This window comes from Coregonus lavaretus (genome assembly GCF_964263955.1).
Source record: "Coregonus lavaretus genome assembly, chromosome: 22".
NCBI classification, from domain to species: domain Eukaryota; kingdom Metazoa; phylum Chordata; class Actinopteri; order Salmoniformes; family Salmonidae; genus Coregonus; species Coregonus lavaretus.
Genome location: NC_140009.1, coordinates 36293455 through 36300669, shown reverse-complemented (window position 1 = coordinate 36300669; position 7215 = coordinate 36293455).

Here is a 7215-nt window from a genome sequence, read left to right as displayed (position 1 = left end):
AAGAATATATACATATATGGACAAGCAATGACAGAGCGGCATGGACAGTATATACATATGAGATGAGTGGTGCAAGATATGTAAACATTATTAAAGTGACTAGTGTTCCATTTCTTAAACTGGCCAGTGATTTCAATAGGCAGCAGCAGCCTCTAATGTGTTAGTGATTGCTATTTAACAGTCTGATGGCCTTGAGATAGAAGCTGTTTTTCATTCTCTCGGTCCCAGCTTTGATGCACCTATACTGACCTCACTTCTGGATGATAGTGGGGTGAACAGGCAGTGGCTCGGGTGGTTGATGGCTTTTGGCCTTCCTGTGACATCGGGTGCTGTATGTGTCTGGGAGGGCAGGTAGTTTGCCCCTGGTAATGCGTTCGGCAGACCGCACCACCCTCTGGAGAGCCCTGCGGTTGTGTGGGGTGCAGTTGCCGTACCAGGCGGTGATACAGCCCGACGGGATGCTCTCAATTGTGCTGACAAGCCAGTGTGTGGTTTGAAAGAGTGAGTTTCACAGATGTCAGTCCCAAAAAGTCATTCCTCACCTCACGTCAGCACATCACACAATAATATGAGACTGCCCTGAAACTCCCCAGAGTCGAAAAGCGCTGCTTAAAAGTCAAGACATTAAGAAAGGGCTCAGAGGCCTGCTTTGGGGTGTTTGGCTTAATAGAGGTAGAGATATGAATCCAAACTAAAGCACTGTGTCAGGTTGAAAATGACTCCTGAATAGACTAGAGGCTACAGGTCAACATTCTTATGTTATGATCTCTTACTGCAGTTTATGTGAACTCAACACCTCCACAGCAGGTTGGCTGAGTTCTCTCTGAACTGTGTTAGAGGGTCAGCGTGTGTGTGTACAGTGTGTGTGTGTGTACTGTATTTGCGTGTGAGTGCGTGTGTGTTTGAATTGAGTTAGCAGGTCAGCTGGCTTAATCATCCGGGATCTGATGAATCTGATGAATAAGGGTATATTTCATTTGGTTAGATGGAAACCTGCAAGACAAGCACTGCATACCATGTACTTCCATAGGCTGATTAGCCTATCTGGGCACAATAATATGTCTATTGTGTGGTTTCTCATTTGACGTAACTGGACAAAGATCTCCTAGTTGTGGATGACTGGAAATGTAGACCTAGCTGGTTTAAAGTGTGGTTTCTAATCTGAGATGGGTGTGTAATAAAAGGAAAGATCTCCAACTTGTGAATTGTTGAGAATATTGGCCTGGTTAAAAAATAATTGGTAGTCTTTTTGGCTACAGACAACAGCTGAGCACCAGAGGGGGGATGCCGGTGGCCGGAACAGCTGAGCACCAGAGGGGGGATGCCGGTGGCCGGAATAATGTCCTGCTTTCTTCCAGGCCTGTCCCAAAATAAAAGGCACCTATTATTAGAGCTGTGTGGTCGGGAACTAACAGAGAATGACCTCTGAGTCCGACCCACTGATCGTAACTGACCATGCTTAAAACCCTTTAACTGCCTAGCAACTAAACATCCCTACTGGCCATGCCTCAAACTGGCCATGCTTCAAACTACTATAGATAAAGACTATGCACAGTGTGACCAACTCAATTATGTTTATTCAAAACAACACGTTTTGAAAACATACAAGGTGTGAAACCATAACTTATGTCTTGCATGTAACCTGAAGCAAACTGTGTGTGTGCATGCAAATGTGTGTGTGTTGGGAGGGGGGGGGGGGGTGATAATCAGTTCCAGGCTGCTAGGGTTGGGTGATATGATTTCAATAGAGCTATGCAGGCGAGTGGCTGGGGCTTTTCCAGAGTTTAGGGTAAGGGGGGGGGGGGGTGAAACCCTACCCCAGCCCTGGTTGCCCTGCCCAGGGGGGTGGGGGTGGAGGTGGAGGGGAGACACACACACACCGAGTAACTCACAAACCGCGCATGCACACACCCTGTAATACACACACACGCACGCACGCACACACAGGAGGAGGAGTAGGAGGAGGGGTGGGTCATTGGGATTATTGCTGGGAGGTTCAGCTGTTTATTATTCCAATTCTATCTCTAACAGCTGAAAATGGGAGAATGAGCGCTGTGCCCGGAGCATGCCTGGGATCAATGCAGTGAGGTTAAACCCTGTGGTGCAGCTCAACAGAGCACAGAGAGACGACTTCAGAAACTGACGCAGCACTATGCACTGTGCGTGTCTATGTGTGTGTGTGCTACAGGCTCAGAACAGACACACATCAGGTGTCACTCACACAACTTAACAGACACATCAGATTTACTGCTGCCTAAAGTGATAAGGGTGGTTCACAGATTGATGCCTATAGCTTAGCTTCACACTTCTAATAGATGACAAGCATATAAAGAGGTGGTTAGCTTAGTTGGTTACCATAGCTTTTATTTGAGGTTTTGTGAGGCACTTGGTTTCTTTTCTCTTTGAAAACATAGGCAGTAAAGTGTATGGTAGTGGCAAAGTTTCAGGCGCATTGTTGGTAGCATTTCATGAAACTTTATAGACAAGCTATGGAGAGAGAAGAAAGCTTTCTATGGTTTCTTGCTTTTTTCTTTCTTAAAAAAAAAAAAATCTTACTGGCAACTGTGATGATTAAAATGGCAGAGAGAGAATGATTATCTATGGTTACAACGTAAATTATATTCAATTCAATTAGCAGCACAATGATGCACATTGCCTTGTTGCACCCACACAATGACTATCTCTATATTATTTTATAGTTTGAAGATGCCAATTGCGTTTCAGCGTTGGGATGTTTTTAAGACATCCATGTACGTTGTTAATGTGTAGAGGGACATATGGGACATGTGACACAGAAGGCTGGGAAATCTGAACGATCCATGTCATGCAGGCATGCAGCTCTGGGGCCACAGAAACAGGTCCTGCCACACTTACAAAGGTTACCCATGTTATATTTAGATTTAATGGCCTTCTGTTTCAAATACCAATTCATAGGAGAATTCTGACGTGGGTTAGGCAATGGCAAAATGCTATGGAGGAGTTTTCTAAAGCTGAGGCCAGTGGTGTAAAGTATGTACAGTAAGTAAAAATACTTTAAAGTACTACTTCAATCGATCTTTTGGGGTATCTGTACTTTACTATTTATATTTTTGACAACTTTTACTCCACTACATTTCTAAAGAAAATAATGTACTTTTTACTCCATACATTTTTTCCTGACACCCAAAAGTACTCCTTACATTTCGAATGCTTAGCAGGACAGGAAAATTGTCCAATTCACTTACTTATCAAGAGAACATCCCTGGTCATCCCTACTGCCTCTGATCTGGCGGACTAACTAAACACAAATGATTCGTTTGTAAATTATTGCCTAAGTGTTGGAGTGTGCCCCTGACTATCCGTAAATTTAAAAAACAAAAATATGGTGCCGTCTGGTTTGCTTAATATAAGGAATATGAAATGATTTATACTTTTACTTTTGATACTTAAGTATATTTAAAACCAAATACCTTTAGACTACTCAAGTAGTATTTTACTGGGTGACTTTTCTATTAACGTAACTTTACTTTTACTCAAGTATAACAATTGGGTACTTTTTCCACCACTGGCTGAGGCTGATATCATCAAGTCCGTTTGTGTGTGTGTGCATGTGTGAGAGTGTTTGCAATAATTAAAGACAGGGGTGAGCTAATCTAATCCACTAGCTACTATGAACAAGACTCACCCTTACACTCCCTCTGAGTGCCTCCACTCATCCTCCAAGCTCAATTGATTGAGTTGTATTAAGTTCTACAAATAACAATTTTTATTTGAAACTTCACACCACAAGTCACTGACATTAATTTACAAAAATGCTTACTTAATGAACATGATTTCCTGGAATAATATCATGCATTTATTTACTGTGGTCAGCTACAAATTGCATGAATGTATTCATTATTTCAGACAGACATCTTTCTATGGATTCTCTCTCATGACCCAAAGACTGAACAATGACTTTCAGAACTTAGCTAACTAATTTTAGCCAGCTCAGCCTATTGAAAACTTTCTGCCAGCTATTCCTGACAACGCTGCATGACGGCAGGAATAATATCATGCAGTGCATTCACAAGGTGTTTGGTAAGTCAGATAGAGAGAGACAGACAGGCAGACAGACAGAGAGAACAGAGTGTGTATGCCTTCAATTACAAGCAAATACAACCAGCATCGGTCAGTTTTTATTACTCCACAGTATTAGTCACTATAGAACTAGCACATACTAGCTACAATGGTTGCTTGCTTATATTTTGCACACGGAATAGGGGTTGTCAATGGGATTTTGTATTCTATTATAAACAATTACAAACATCCCAGCAAACTGGGAGCATTTCCAGAACATTAGCAAAGATTCCCATTAAGTTCTAGTTAGGGTTTTATCTAACATTAGGATCAGAGAATGTTTTTGATTAAATCTATCTATTTATCAAAATCTAAATTGTTTTAGATGAAATTTCCTTGGAATGTTTTCCTAACATTCACCAAAATGTTGTGCACAACATCTGTAACAACTACCACAGAACATTCCCCCAAAATGTGTATGTTTGTATAAAACATTCGCACGATGTTGCAAGAACGTTTGTATAACACATTTAATCTGTTCTTTAAAGGTTCCCAGAATGTTTCATTAGGTTGTGGGAACATTCTGGTGGGAACACAATGTTCCCACGACCTAATGAAACATTCTGGGAACCTTTAAAGAACTGATTAAACGTGTTCTAGGAACATTCTTGCAATGTCAGGTGAATGTTTTATACAAACATTCTATAATTATCACCACGACTGGACAGTTTTTGTGTTATGAGAACATTTGCCGCGACCCAACAAATGTTCTGGTAACCTTCACAGAACCAATTTTGATTAAAAAATAATTGCCCTCATACTAACCCTCCCATCCGAATGGTTTGGAGTAGACCTACATACTACAGAAGAAAACCTTGGATGTGTTCCAAACGTCACCCTGTTCCCTACATGGTCAAAAGTAGTGCACTATAAATGGAATAGGGTGCCATTTGGGACACAGCATCTTCATCACTACAACAATCAACACTCTACCTCACCATGACTGATTGTATCAGGCCAGAGAGGACTTCTGGGAAATTGATCAGAAATTGATTTCATTCTTAAAAAGACAATTCATATCTATGCAATCTAACAGATTAATAGATCCCTCTGCTCCGCATGGGAAATCAATGTTGGTCAAGAGAAGGAACGCAGGCAACCAGTGAGAAGCAATATCCAGGGATATGGCAGTATCTTACACACACGCACACACACACACGCGCGCTAGTGAGAGCATCCTGTGACACTGTGTGAGAGAGAGTGATGAAGAAAGGGATGAGAGAGAGATGAAAGGAGCCTGCAGGGGTAATAAAGCAAGAGGCCACACTGAGCCCAGCGGAGCCATGATGGGAGAGGCAATACAGTGTCAGGATGAAGAAAGAGGAGAGCGAGAGGGAGGTAGCGCTAAAGGGAAGAGAGAGGTGGGTATAAACAAGAGACAGGCATCACTATATATGACGGATGATGGGGTGGGTGTGGGTTGCAGCATCCACAATATTGGATGGACTGGGACAGTAGGGCGATAAGGGTAACTATCAAAATAAATGAAACACTTGAGTAAATGATGGATACAAAGTACAGTGCATTCGGAAAGTATTCAGACCCCTTCCCTTTTCCACACTTTATTACGTTACAGCCTTATTCTAAAATGGATTAAATTAATTATTTCCCTCAATCTACATACATTACCCCATTACATTAATGACAATGCGAAAACTGGTTTTTATAATTTTTTTTGCTAATTTATCACAAATAATAAACAGAAATACCCTATTTACATACGTTTTCAGACCCTTTGCTATGAGACTCGAAATTGAGCTCAGGTGCATCCTGTTTCCATTGATCCTCCTTGAGCTGTTTCTACAACTTGATTGGAGTCCACCTGTGGTCAATTCAATTGATTGGACATATTTTGGAAAGACACACCTTTCTATATAAGGTCCCACAGTTGACACTGCATGTCAGAGCAAAAACCAAACCATGAGGTCGAAGGAGTTGTCCGTAGAGCTCAGAGAGAGGATTGTGTCGAGGCACAGATCTGGGGAAGGGTACCAAAAAAGCTCTGCAGCATTGAAGGTCCCCAAGAACACAGTGGCCTCCATCATTCTTAAATGGAAGAAGTTTGGAACCACGAAGACTCTTCCTAGAGCTGGCCGCCCGGCCATACTGAGCAATCAAGGGAGAAGGGCCTTGGTCAGGGAGGTGATCAAGAACCCAATGGTCACTCTGACAGAGCTCCAGAGTTCCTCTGTGGAGATGGGAGAACCTTCCAGGAGGACAACCATCTCTGCAGCACTCCACCAATCAGGCCTTTATTGTAGAGTGGCTAGACGGAAGCCACTCCTCAGTAAAAGGCACATGACAGCCCGCTTGGAGTTTGCCAAAAGGCACCTAAAGACTCTCAGACCATGGGAAACAAGATCACGTTTGGAGGAAACCTGCCACCATCCCTAAGGTGAAGCATGGTGGAGGCAGCATCATGCTGTGGGGATGTTTTTCAGCGGCAGGGACTGGGAGACTAGTCAGGATCGAGGGAAAAGATGAACGCAGCAAAGTACAGAGAGATCCTTGATGAAAACCTGCTCCAGAGCACGCAGGACCTCAGATTGGGGTGAAGGTTCACCTTCCAACAGGACAACAACAGGACAACGACCCTAAGCACACAGCCAAGACAACGCAGGAGTGGCTTCGGGACAAGTCTCTGAATGTCCTTGAGTGGCCCAGCCAGAGCCCGGACTTGAACCCGATCTAACCTCTCTGGAGAGACCTGAAAATAGCTGTGCAGCAACGCTCCCCTTCCAACCTGACAGAGCTTGAGAGGATCTACAGAGAAGAATGGGAGAAACTCCCCAAATACAGGTGTGCCAAGCTTGTAGTGTCATACCCAAGAAGACTTGAGGCTGTAATCTCTGCCAAAGGTGCTTCAACAAAGTAAAGGGTCTGAATACTTATGTAAATGTGATATTTCAGCTTTCTATTTTTAATAAATTAGCAAAGATTTCTAAAAAACTGTTTTTACTTTGTCATAATGGGGTATTGTGTGTAGATTGATGAGGGGAAAAAACAATTTAATCCATTTTAGAATAAGGCTGTAACGTAACAAAATGTGGAAAAAGTCAAGGGGTCTGAATACTTTACGAATGCACTGTATATTGAAAGCAGGTGCTGGTTCCTCAG